The sequence below is a fragment of the Corvus moneduloides genome, chromosome 11, assembly GCF_009650955.1.
Source record: "Corvus moneduloides isolate bCorMon1 chromosome 11, bCorMon1.pri, whole genome shotgun sequence".
Lineage (NCBI taxonomy): Eukaryota > Metazoa > Chordata > Aves > Passeriformes > Corvidae > Corvus > Corvus moneduloides.
Window position 1 is genome coordinate 9,363,214 of NC_045486.1, and position 14,148 is coordinate 9,377,361.

The window sequence follows — 14,148 nt, forward strand, 5'->3', positions numbered from 1 at the left end:
ATCTAGCTGGAACTGTCCTGTTTGTGCACCTCTGCCCCATGCAGCAGAACCTCTACAGCTGCTACCCTCTTGGTAATAGCAGAAAACAGAGCATCATTCCAGGAGATAAATCCATGTTTATTCCATGAAAATGGGACATGGAAACAATTTTTAAGCCCAACATTATTTTCAAATACATGACCTGCTGGCAGGTGATTCCACAGTCACTGGGCAGTGCCCTTCTCCATAAATGATCATGAAAGAAAGAAGGCTGAACCAAAGGCAGTGATCAACCCAAAATCAGAGTGTCCATACATTCACTCATTTATATCTCACACTAGAAGCTGTCGTGGTTAGATGCTGGCCAAATGCCAGGCACCCACAAAAACCACTCGCTCACACTCCCCTGCCACAGCTGGGCAGAGAAGAGAAAAAGTTAATGAAGGGTTCATGAGTTGAGATAAGGACCAGGAGAAAACAGTCCAAGGGCAAAACAGGCTCAGCTTAAAGGTACAAAGTGAATTTATTACTAACAAAATCGGAGGAGGATAATGAGAATTAAAATAAGCCCTTAAAACACCTTTTCTTCCCCCAGCCCCTCCCTCCTTCCCACTGACAGTGCAGGGAGACAGGGCATGGGGGTTTGGTCAGTTCATCACCCGAGGTTTTCTTCCACTGCTCAGGGAGGGGAGTCCTTCCCCTGTGAGACCGTGGGGTCCCTCCCACAGGAGACAGTTCCCTGTGAACTTCTCCAGCGTGGCTCCAAATCCCACGAGCAGCAGTCTTCCCCAAACTGCTGAAACGTGAGTCCCTCCCACAGGCAAACAGTCCTCCCAGAACTGCTGCGCTGTGGGTCACTCTTCACGGGGTGCAGTCCTCCACGGCCAGGCTGCTCCAGCCTGGAAGCAGGGGCTCCCTCTCTCCACCGGGTCTCCCACTGGATCACAGCCTGCTCCAGGCATCCACCTGCTCTGGCACAGGCACCTCCCCCATGGGCTGTGGATGGATCTCTGCATCCCCCGTGGATCCCCATGGGCTGTGGATGGATCTCTGCATCCCCAATGGATCCTCAGGGGCTGTGGATGGATCTCTGCATCCCCCATGGATCCCCAGGGGCTGTGGATGGATCTCTGCATCCCCCGTGGATCCCCATGGGCTGTGGATGGATCTCTGCATCCCCCGTGGATCCCCACGGGCTGTGGATGGATCTCTGCATCCTCCATGGATCCCCATGGGCTGTGGGTGGATCTCTGCATCCCCTGGGGATCCCCATGGGCTGTGGATGGATCTCTGCATCCCCTGGGGATCCCCATGGGCTGTGGATGGATCTCTGCATCCCCCATGAATCCCCACGGGCTGTGGATGGATCTCTGCATCCCCCATGAATCCCCACGGGCTGCAGGGGCACAGCTGCTTCACCATGGTCCTCACCATGGCCTGCAGAGGAGTCTCGTCTCTGGCACCTGGAGCACCTCCTGTCCCTCCTTCTCCACTGACCTTGGTGTCTCCGTGTTGTTCCCCTCACATGCTCTCACCTCCTCCTCTTCTCTGGCTAGAAAAACTGCCCCCACTTTGTTTTGATTTTCCTCTTAAGTATGTTATCACAGAGGCATTCCCATCATCTCTAATTGGCCCAGCTTTGGCCAGCAGCATGTCCATCTTCAGAGCCAGCAGGGATTGGCTCTGCCGGACATGGTGGAAGCTTCCAGCAGCTTCTCACAGAAGCCACCTCTGCGGCCCCCAATACCAAAAACCAGGCTGAGCGAAAGCAACACAGAGTAGTGCCTTATTAGGACAATATCAGAAAAATAAACAGTAGAAAGGAAAAAGACTGACTGCTATGTCAAATTATCAGACTGCCAAGGAACAAAACCTTGTCATATATCATTCATGCACTAAATACAGCCATCTCACTTCTGCAGCCTCTTCCTTCCTTCCTTCCCTGGATCTCAACACTGTTTGCAAACATAAATGAATAAAACCTCTCACCTCCCATGAAGCAGGTAATTTGTTTTTATTAATACATAAATGATAGAGAAAATTAATTAAGGAAGAGAAAGGGCAAGAGGCCCAAGATCACACAGCAAGAGCACTTTAATCACTACATTCTGGCCACTTAAGAGTAGGGCTTGCATGTTAATGCTTTCCTGTAGGAAGAAAGCATTTCCAGCAGACCACCTTTCCTCAAACTAAGGACTCCCCCAGTCCTGGCTAGCTTTCCAACTTCGCAATATCAGGGACATGGAGGTTTTTTCTTCACATTCACACCACACCTCTGTCCCCTGGTTTAATTATTATTTATGCTGAATATAAATAGCACAGGAGATGATCCTAAGATGAATAATGTAAAGGCAACAAGAGACAGAAAAACTGCTCCAGTCAGCTCATATCCTACCTGCTTTATATTAAACACATCTTAGCACTGGGTCTCTGCATACTAGAGGAGGACGGGTGAGTTTTAGGGCCATTGCACAATATGAACTTTCCCAATGTATACAGTTACAGAACCTCCCATGCCAAATAACTTTGTGCTGATCCACAGTGGAAATTCACAGTGTTCAACAGCCCTTGAAATTTCTAATTTGTGTGTCCCCACAGAAGAGTGGTGCAGGGGGTGCATTTCTTGCAGTGTACCCTGCCTTGGACATGGGATCAGGTACTCCTTGGAGCCTGACTGCACTCCCTGAAATTTGTGCTCCTATTTTAATTAATAACCAATGCATATCTATTTGCTTCCCTATTTACATCTAGTGCTGCTAATGACAAGAAAATACATCTTTTTAAAATGCTAACCTAGCAAGAGGCATTAGGAAAAGCGACAGCTATTACATGTGCAAATTTCAGAGCAATTAGTCACAGAGGCAGAAGCACAGACAGGAGATTAGTTCTCAAGTCCTCACTCCCATCTGCTTCCCCACTGGAACCAGCAGTTTTGTGCAGACCCAGGAGGTGAAGGCCATGTTCAGCACCACCAGCATGTGTCAAACCAATTTCCTTGCACCCACCTTGCTGTTAGCAAGTGCAATGCCCTTCAGTCAACATCTCCCACAGCTTTGTGACTCTCAGGACTGGGTTCAGGCTGTCAGAGACTGGCCAAGGGGAAGGACTCAGAACAGGCTCATATCTAAAGAAACAGTTTTCTTTCTCCATTTCCCTGCAGCTGATATGATCGCACTGAAGAAAAAACACTAAGTGCATGTAGAAAGAGAACACAAATAGCTAAATTCTGTTCATGAGAAGATTTTTTTCCCTGACAGTGCTATTCTAGATGCATCACTGCATATTTGCAGTGGAAGATAGAAATACTTCTAACATTAAAGATAGTGACATTCTCAATTTATCTCACTTGTGGAAAGGTGCGTGTGGGAGTGTGAGTGACTCTTAGGAATATGTCCTAAGTAGTTTGATAAAGAATAGTACACATTTCTCCTAGGATTTTTTTTTAATAAAGCTCAAAATTGTAGTAGAAGATTCTTGGCAAGAGTTTAGAAAAAAACAACTTTGGGAAATAAATCTCATATTGTACTCCATCTTGTAGGATTTTTGAGTCCTCTATCTTTCTATGTAAAAAGACATTAAATTATTTTAAAAATGGAATCCAAATCATTCTGCTTCCACAACATTCTTGAATGCTTGATTGCTCCCAGTTTTGAACAAACCTGTGGCTACAGTTGTGTTGTGGCAAGGAAAACCTGTGCCTGAACAGCCAGTGTTTGTCACAGGTTTGGTCACCTGTACTGTGCACAGCAAAAGCCTGTACCACCAAACTCCTACTAAGAAGGGAAAAAAAAAAAAACATCTGGTTTTCAGTGTCAGAAAGGACTCTCGCTGTTGTCAGTTGAAATCTCTCCCCAGAGATGTGGGGAATTTTGACCCATTTAAGTAGAAACAGCCACCCCTGCCTGAGCACTTCAACCCTGACCCTCAGCTTTGCCCCGAGCCTGGGACAGCTCAGCCCAGCCCTGCTCCATCACCCATCCAGAGTTGGCAGTAACACCTCGAGAGCAGGGCAGGCTCCCAGCTCAGGCTCAGCACATGCAGAAGTGCCTCCCCACACACCAGAAGCTGCTCCAGTTCCTCACAGGAAATTGCAGAGTAAAAGTGCCACAGGGCACAGACAGGGCTCCAGATCCACCCCCCAATACAAGAGCTACAAATAGTCTATTTTCCTCTCGCTGACAATACATTAGCAGACACATTTTTGTTGTTCATGGATGCTCACAGAAGGCCTAAAGATAGCCTAGTATTGTCAACACAAAATGCAATTCAATTCCCTAAAAATATCAGGAATACAAGCTATGAAGAGTTTGTTTTTCCCCAGTAATGCACTTTTTCATTATTGCCCTGGATTAAAATTAAATTGCTAACATAAGGACAAGCAGATGAATCTGTGGTTATGATAGCATAGAAAAATGTCAATACAATGCTTGTACACTGTATGCTCCTTCAGTATTTAAAGATTCTTATCTCCAGAATAATATAAACCGAAACACATTGTGAGGATCTCATGCTATTAAATCAAGCAATGCTGCTCATATTGCTTCACTTCTGGGTGCTGTCAGCAGCTGGGCAGTGCATCACATTTGGAAATAAAATTTCAAGACTGCTTTCTGGGTTTCCTGCACAGGGAACAAGCATTGTCATTGCTCAGAAACAGAATAGGACTGTGTTTTCATGCATGCAAATCCAATCATAATGTTGGCAAAATATTGATAAAACCCCTAAAATTTGATATCAACCCTAATCAAAACAAGCCCATAGTAAGCCCTGGCTCACAGCATCTTTGTAGTGGGGGCAATGAGCTGTCAATTTTTGGTGACAGGCAAAATAGCAACTCCAGTTCTGAAACATTTAATAATATAATGACTTAAAGAGTCAAATGAATTGTATAATTTCTAATTCCATATAAAAATAAAGAAGTACTTGAGAAACAAACTGCCATTTCAGAAAAGGACACATTCATACATTCTTCCAAGGTGCTTTACAAAGACAACCTTTGCTCTGAAAATATCTTTCCTCTTCCCAGGGTAGCAGCACACAGAGGTGGAGGCTGCTGGCAAACTCCACAAATCTGGATTGAATCTCATCACCCCACACATTCCCCCAGACCAGGAGCTGGTCCTGACAGCTCCAGCTTCACCCTGGAAAAGTTCCTTTACAAACCCTGTTTCAACCAGTGTCAGTATTCTCCTTGGTTTCCCTTTCTAGCTGGTGAAGGGTGATTTAAGTTGCAAAATACATAATTTCACACGTTTCCAAGTAGTTTCATCACTAAACCTTCTGTAAATACATGGGACCAGTGATTGACAGAAGAAGGCTACAAAAAACAATCATTTTGGACCAACTAATTGGGAAACACTTTTGACAGATAATTTCATTTTTTCTTAGCAGCCCTATTTTCCGAGGGTTATTCCCAGGATTGTGCACAGATGGACTTTCCCCATGAGACCAGTGGCTGGTTTGGACACTTGGCAGTCCCAGAGAGAGAACTACCATGAGAACAGGATTAAAGCATGTGAAGCTGCATGAAATCAGGCTGTGGAGTGTCTGAACTCAGTGCAAACTGCATATTGCACATGCTGCAAGCAGCCCTGCTGGCTCCTGGGCTCTCTTAGGAGATCAGACAGGAAACCATGGCTTTGTTCTAGGAAAGGCGTAAAGGGCTTCAGAAGTCACATTACCAAAGAGCTCTGCAGGCACGGGCCAGAGTGCAGCATTTTGTTATGTGGTCTCACCTTGCTGGAAACACACTGTCAGCTTCTAAGGTAAAAGAATAGGGATTGGATTTATTTCTGTAAACCAAATCCTTGCTTGCTTTACTTGCTGGCCAACTGTTCAGGCTCATGCTTCTATATATTGCTGTTTGGAAAACATTAATCTAAAATAATATGGACAAAAACCTATTGCTGGTTACTGGAGTCCCAGGGGAACAAAAAAAGGAAAAAAAATCTGGACAATTTCTGCTCTCCTGTAATGAAAAAAGTAAATGGAAGTATCAAAGTGACACCTCCATCTAGTAGAATTAAGGAATTGACTTTTCCTATCTTGAGTCAGAACACTGCAAAAAAATTCTGACAACCTCAGTTTAGAAAAGTGTCATAGGAAAAGCAGGTAATTCATTCCTCAGTGCAGCCCTTTAATGTATAAGAAAGTATACTTTGCAAACTAATATACCTACTGAATTTTACTCTACATGATTTTGTCTCGCTTTTCACTTCCATGCTTTCACTAATTGAGCTTCTGTCTTTTGTTATTTGTACAACAATATCTCAGGGGATCATCTTGTTCTCCTTATAAAAATCTAACTAAAGTGCTCCCGATGTATAACCATGTCTTTGTATTAACTTGTGTTAGTGGGTGTACTTTAGCTGCATAGCTGGAACATTTAAACATACTGGAGAGGATGCACAGAGTATATAGAAATCTTGGATGGTGTTTACATAGCCTTCCCACACATTTTGCCAAAACTGTATTGCTCCAAGTCCTGTGACATGCTAAACAAAAACAAATTTGAGCACCAACAAGGGCAAACCTCAAGAGCAGAAACACATAGTATGTGGATACAAGTGTTATTTACCATAAATCATATGGCTGAGATCTTTAAAAGAAGCTCTTTTCATATATGATCTTGATGTTACTGAAAGGAGTCACCCTTCAGGATGTGATACTCTGCACAGGAGAGCTGAACATAAGTGCTCCACAATTATGTTTCATGAGACCTCACCATATGCCACATACAAAACTCATGTAGTGTAGAAATCAAGGCTCTATCCTGCAAGCAGCTATGAGAAAGCTCAGCCATATTCATGCAAGTCCTGACAAGGAGAGGAAAAAAAAAGAAAGTAAAACTAATTATTGAAATTTATGGGCTCAGGTATTTACATAATGATTACAATTAACAATATGTTTATCTCCATTTTTATTCTTCATCTATGTGCTTGACATTTATATCGGTCATAGAAATTATATATTTAAAAAAGGAAAAGGTAATTCAGGTCAGCCAGGAAAAGCTCTTTGGGATCAAACTGGAGCAAGAGCTGCACAGAATGGAAGAAGCCCTTCATGCCTGTCTGCATTTAGGCTCCAGCATGGCAAACATCGGACCTGTGAGCTCCCAGAGATCTGGCCCTCAGCCCCCTCAGCCTGGCTGGAAATACAGAGGTGGCAGCAGACTCATGTTCCCACCAGGTGAGGATGCTGAGAGCTGAGAGTCCGCTCCTGCCTCAGAGCAAAGGTGACAATGGTGACAAAAGGCTCCCAGGTAATCAAACAACTCTACCCAGTCAAAAGGAAACCTGCCCTGTGAGTGCAATCCATCTGGAGCAGCCCTCGGTGCTCCATGCTGGGGACAGCTCTGGGCCAGTCTGTGGGCAGAAATGACCTCCTGACCATACCCCACACTGTCCAGGTGTGCAGAGGGGCACCTGCTCCAGCAGGGCACAGGGCTTAACAGGTACTCAGCTCCTCACCAGCTGAGAGTGAAACCCTGCAGGGATGGGACATAAAAACCTATGAAGATGAAATCTGGAGACACAAGATCCCAGGGGAAGGTATCCATTTCCAAAAATATCCTCAGAGGGCCACTGACTCCCAAGTGCCACCAGAAGCCACATGATGCGTGCCATCCTCATTCCCGTTCCCTCCGCACCCACCCGAATCTGATGCATTCCTTGCAAATGAAGATAGAGAGATGCAATGACAGGGTTTTGCTGTGGAGAGTACACTCTGTTTACAGCTGCTGCTGTTGGATTTTAAACTGGGAAACAGAGACTGAGCCTCTTCTGAAGCAATAGTGAGAAAATACCTTTGCTCTTTCTTCCCCTCCAGGCAGATACCAAGGAATTCCTGACAGGACCGTAGTGAGGAGGCCGTGTTGGTGCAAATGGGCCACAGAAGTTCTTTGTGCTGTGTCACAGCTGGCCCTGGCACAGACATTCAGAGCCCTTTGTGCTCCACTTGAATGTCCTCTCTGGGACATTTTCTGGGACATTCCTTGGGCTGCATTCATCTTTACACTGCAAATGAGCAATCTTTGGCAACAATCAGTACTTTACACATTTTGGCACCTGACCTACACATGGCACACCCAGTCAAACTGCATGATACATTAGCACTGCAAGGAAAGATATATATAAAATATATAATCTATAGAAACATATGCACTGTATTGTTTTTCCAAAGTCTGTCAGATCACTACATTACAACAGAGAGGCTATTACAGACAGGTTTAGTTAGCTGTGCATCATTTCACACCTTCATTACAATCTTTACTGGGAAAATGGATTGCTTTTGAGCCTCTCTCCATTCTCATTAAACTTCTACTCTTGCGAGGTGTCAGAACTGTAAAATGCTTAATACAGCCAGTTAATTATAACACCACTCACTACTTCAGCCTTTTCAATTACCCACGTTTCCACCGGCTGGAGCAGCCAAGCTCCCACCCAGGGTGAGTCAGAAAACCACTAACAAGGGAGACCAAGGGGTGGCCAGAGGATAACACACTCTGCCAGACCATGTGGAACCTGGAAAACCATCAGAAAGCTTTCCACCAGCAGCAAACAGCATTTCTTGGGAGGTGGAATGGGAAGTTTGTGATCATGCAAGGATGAAAGATGGAGATGCAGAGTTGTTTTCAACTTCCTTTGTTAATACTGGTAACTGAGAGTCCAACAATATAAACATTATTAAGGAAGCTGTCCTTGGAGTTGCTCAGGGTAAATAGAAGCACTTCGTCAGATGAAAAATTGGCAGAGATTAGCCTGAAATCACATAAACGACTTTGATTTCTGCTTCAGGACACAAGCTGCCAGATCGGAGTTACTTCTCTCCTTGTCACATTTGTGCATGTATGGCAAGAGCTGCAGAAACCTCAGCTGATTGCAGCTCCCAGGGATCAGACACTGGAAGTCTCCTCCTGGTCCAATGGGCAACTTCCACTCCCTTCTGTAAAAGGGAAGAGAAACAGTTCAGACAGAATCTGACACTTATGCAGAGCAAACTGCACCCATGCCCCCGGAGTTTCTGGTGGTATTGGGGGGATCTGGTATTCTGGGGATGACATGAAGCTTTCTGGGGTTTCTGAACAGCACAAACACTGTGGTGATTGTAAAGCCTGACATACCTTCAACAACTGCTTCACAGGGGAATGAAACACCTCTGACCACCCTGTCTGACTCCCTCCCAGAGCCGCCCGACCAGCTCCCACCTGAGCTGACTCCAGCCTCTCAAAGAGACCTCAGTTTCAGGTTTCTCAGAGCAGCAAACCCACTAGGATGCAAACCAAGATTTTCCAAGGATAAATGACCCTCCTAGATTGTAGGCACAGCACATGGCTACACAAAGGTCACTGCTCTTCTTAGCTCTTTTCTCTTTTTACAAAAACAAAGCAACTAAGGATTTTTCAAGTCACACCTTGCTGTACAAATGAATATTTCATTCTGAGCAGGTAACTCTCAATGTATTTATGAGGAAAGCATCCTTGTGTAAAGGAACACCATGTTCCAGCAGAGACATCCCAAACACAGCTGAGAAAGCCATCTCCCTTATGAGGGATCAGAAGATCAGAGTGGTGTTTTATTAGTTGTATAAAAAGTATCTTTAGCTTTCAGTTGAAAGGAAAAATTTGCATTTAAATAGAAAGATTAATAACTGTAATACACAGAGCCCACACTGAATAATTTTTTTTGTAACAGAAAATAATTCATATTTTTATATAAATTGTTCACCTTAAGTCAAGCTACAAAAAATGATAATCATAATATTTTATGGAACAATTCTAATCTAATACAGCTTTGTTGCATTATTATTCTCCAGTGTAAATAATGCATGTCTGCAGTTTTGAAAAAGGCTGGATTTAAAATACTTGTCTCTGAAAATTCAAAAGGATGTGTGCTTTTTGGTGTGTTTACACTGTGCATGAGTTTTACTTATTAAAATTAAAAAAGTCCTTCAGAAGGATAGTAACAAACCAGTCCTTCTACTGCAAGGACAGACCAGGAGGTGATGCGTATGGACAGCTTAATGAACTTTTTTGGAAAGAAAGTTTTTCTCTAGAGCACACAGATTTGGGTTCACTCAAGTATTTCAACATGATACTGAACTGTTGAGTTGTTTTGGTCAGGTTTGAAATCCGGTCTTAAAACCTATAGAGTTCCATTTTGGCATTCTTTTGGCATTGAGGAACAGATTTTAATTTTATTTTGCCATTATTTTTACCTACAGCTATATTTTTTTAAACACTGACTCCGAGCCATAGGAGAACAACCTCCCTTTTTCCTTTCAATCTAGCCAAGCCTTTAAAAATATATAAGAACATTGATGTTTCAGAGAAAACTTCCAAAAAGTCCTCTAGGATCATCTTGAAGCATTTCCTTTTTTTGTCTGCATGCATTTTGCTTTAGTGCATTAGTTATTTTCCCAGTGCTCAGGAGGACAGCTGAGAGCAGGGGGTGATTGTCTCCTGGTTAGAGCCCCTGGATGGTCTCCTGGAGCTGTCCCAGCAGGGATGTCATACCCTGGGGGGCTGATGGATGCAATTTCTTCCTGCTCCATTCCTCTGGGCTGCCAGCCTCCTCCCAGCTCCCCAGCCCACCACGAGGGATGTGTGGGGGAAGCCATCAGGAAGAAGCCAGAGCTGCTGCAGTTGGGCAGAACAGCTGCATTTTCCATGCTGTGTCCTGGAGAAGAGGCCAGTGCAGCCCAGGGGCTGCAGCAACTGCTTGAAGCAGCTCTACTGTTGTTTTTTCACTGCTGGAAGAAGGCAATTCCTTTGCTTTCCTCTCCATGCCAGCAGACCTCTATTACACTCAAAGCATTTATTTTGCCTCTACCCAGGGGATGGCTCCTACATCCCATGGCCAATTGGGTCACACTGGCCACTGTCCCTAGGCACAGCAAACCTGGCAGGATGCCTCCAGGCTGGAAGTGCCACAAGCTCCTGTTTGCAATGGGAAAGGAGCAGTTTCTTCACTGGCCTCACTGTGAGATTCAGAATCTATTTCCCTCTGCACCACAAGCACAGAGTGGGGAACTCATGACGTTTAATTAATCACTTCCTCATATATTCCAGTCTTTACACATAAAAACTTTTTAATTAGAGAAGAAGAATCAGGAGGTAGTTGCCTGGCGTTTCCCCAGTGCCACAGAGATAATAGCAGAAAGCAAACTCCCTTTTTCTGCTTGGAGCCACTGGCACCAATAATTACTCTCCCAAAATTCAGCTCAGGTTCCTCTCGCTGTTCATTTAATCTTTGTCACTCTTGCTGCCTTCCATTTCATCACTCAAGCACCGGGCAACAGGCACAGACACAATCAAGGAAGTTTGGAAGAGCCGCTGCTGGCGTAGAGTGGAAAGCCCAGCACTGCTGGAACCGAGGGCTCGACAGCAGACAATCAGCAGAAGATGCTCAAAAACACGGCGTGTGTCCATTAGGGAGCTCAGCTCTCTTTAGTCTCTAATGCATCTGGACTCCAGAGACTTCAGGCTTCACTGTCACTGGGGTATGTGCTACTTCCCAGCCTGCTTTTAGGTTGGATGGTAGTGCAAGGATCGAGATGTTCATCTTCCTGCTCTCACTCCCTGTGTCACCATGTGCCCAGAGCCCACAGTCTGGTGCCAACAGGAGGGACGCACTGGCAAGGCTGGCAGCTCCTGGAGAATCCCTCTCCATCATTGTAATCACAGAATTACAATACAAACTAAAGGGGTGCAGGAAAACACTATAATGTTTTAAATGCTGTACAGATACAAATGCACCAAAAACCTAATTTTAAAAGGTCCTTTAAACAGTCAAAATGAAAAGGCAAACCCTTGATGACAACTAGTGAAGAGCACGTGAGAGCTAATGAGGACAAGCCCCAGCATTAGCAGCACACCCATCTAGAGCAGGGGAGGCTTGGGTGACCAAACACCTGATCTGCCAGTGCTGGCTGGGCTCCTCCTGCCCCATCTCCTCCCTTTAGTTTGGCAGCTCAGACACTCAGGGGAACACAAAAGGATGTCAGGAGGTCAGGGGCAGCTCTTTCCCAGTGAGTGAGCTGGGCTTGGATTTGGTTGAGGAGGTGCTTTGTCTCAGGAGATTTGGTACCAGGGATGTGAGGTGGATGCATGGCAGCAGATCACACAGCTTTCATTGTCTGCCTCAGGACCTAATGACACAAACAAGTACAAGCCAAAGCATGTATCCCTAAATCTAAAAAAAAATCCCCTAATCCAAAAAAAAAAAGTCATGCTCAGGTAGGAATTTGTGTTACAAATTTTCCCTTGTTGGAAAAGGCTTTTGGAGAATCTGCACCACAGCAGGGCTGGTTTAGGAACCATCAGGGTGGTGCTGGGGGCTGGGAAGTTGAGCTGAGCTGAAGACAGGTCACCCACACACAGGCAGGGCTTGGGCAGGTCCCTTCACCCCAGTCTCCACAACAGGTCCAACTTTTGCTCCTACCTCTGTTCCCAAGGTGACGCAGCTTCCGGAGCTTCACAGGAGTTTGCAGCGAGGGGCAGGGGGATGAGAGTGCCATGGGTAGGGGATTTCTGCTCCAGGGATGATGCCGGCACTGGAAAGGATGATGGGCAACTGGTTTAAATCCCAGTTCTTACAGCATGGTCCCAAGATGCTGCTGTTACACATTGCTCTCCTGTGGCAGAGACACCTCTGCCACCTGACACCTCTGCAAGTAAGAAAGAGCAACCCTTTCTCCAGCAGCTGTCATGCCTTCAGGCAGCTTCACAGGCAATTGTGGTCTAGTCACCATTTTTGTCTATTGAGAGGGCCAAGACTGATCAAATCTTTTCTATTTAAAACAGCAATAAAAGGAAACTAATTTTCTTGTGCACAATGTCAGTTAGCTTTACAATATTTTGTCATATATTCCTTAGCTACTCAAGGTTACTTCTGGAGCTTCTGAATGCAAATATTGCCTGACAAGAAGGATGAAACCAGATGATTTTTTTTATCTCAGCTATACATTCACATGTCACATATCCAAAGTTAACAGGTGACTCTCTTGTGTAAAGCCATTTTCTACTTTCCATGCATCCTAAATAACAGCTATGAAAATCCTTGTCTATTATATAGTAAGATAGTTTGCTGCCTTTATTTTTCTGACCACATGTGTATTGTACAAGCAGAGGACAGAGGCTTTCATGTTATCATCCTGCTCCCTGGTAATCTCATTCTGCAATCTCTGCTTTTTCATTGCCATTTTCAGATGTTTAACGAAGCAACACATGGATATGAGATACCCCTGGTATTTCTTTTGCCCAGTCTCTATCATTTTCAATCTCAGAACTACTGAATAAACGGAAATATATTTACCAGGCCTGCTTTGCACTTCCCGAACAAAACTCCTTTTGGAGGCAATGAGAAATGTGGCTAACATGGACAATGCAGGTTTAAGTCTCCTTTTTTTCCCCACACTGCCTGTGTGGAATAACATAAAAAGAACACATTCACAGTTATTAGGCCTTGTCTGCTTTTTAGCCAAATATTACCATTAGGAAAGAGTGTTTCCTAAATGAAGAATCTTTGTTTATACTCCACCACAGCCATTCCCTTGTTGCCTTCCCCTTGAGACCTTGTGCAAGTACCAGCAAAAGTCCAAGACATAAATATGCCACACTCTGCACACAGGTGGGGATTTGCCCAAGAAAGCCATGCAAAAGCTCATTTCTCCCCATTTCCAGCTCAGAGCGGCTCCACTGACCTTTTCTTCCCACACAGCCATCTCAAACGACAGTAATGATCAGGCTTCCACACTGAAGGTCAGCAACATCAACCTTGTCCATTTTTTCCTTCCCCACAAGTTCACACACATCCTTCCGCTCCCCAGGATCACGCTCAGCCCACTGGTCTGCAAGAGCATACATTAGAGGGAATTTTAATGACTTGAACTCGTGCTGAACTTCCTCTTTTAGCTGCTATTTTAGTGATTTGTTGACTCTCCAAGGCTCATTCAGGACTTTTTTTTTTAGCCTTGACAGAGTAGATAGAGTAGACACGGATTTTATGTGCCAACTCTTCTGTATTTTTGGCACTCCACTTGTCACATAGCAGGTCAGTGAAATACAAGTTCAAGAAACAGAGGATGCCTCCCACGTATATCTGTGATGTCTCAAAGTAGCCTAAACTAATCTCTTCCTCTCTTCACCATTAGCAGCGATGCTAAGCTGGA

The 14,148-nt window shown here is 44.6% G+C and overlaps 1 long non-coding RNA gene across 1 annotated transcript; it reads right to left on the bottom strand.

The window, feature by feature from the left end:
* Window positions 1-6,090: 6,090 nt before the first annotated feature.
* LOC116449658 lies at window positions 6,091-13,822 on the bottom strand. Its single transcript, XR_004242484.1, has 4 exons — window positions 13,681-13,822; window positions 13,293-13,397; window positions 12,420-12,531; window positions 6,091-8,922 (listed from the first exon to the last, which is right to left on the bottom strand). It is a non-coding gene; the product is annotated as an uncharacterized LOC116449658 (long non-coding RNA).
* Between the last annotated feature and the right edge of the window lie 326 nt (window positions 13,823-14,148).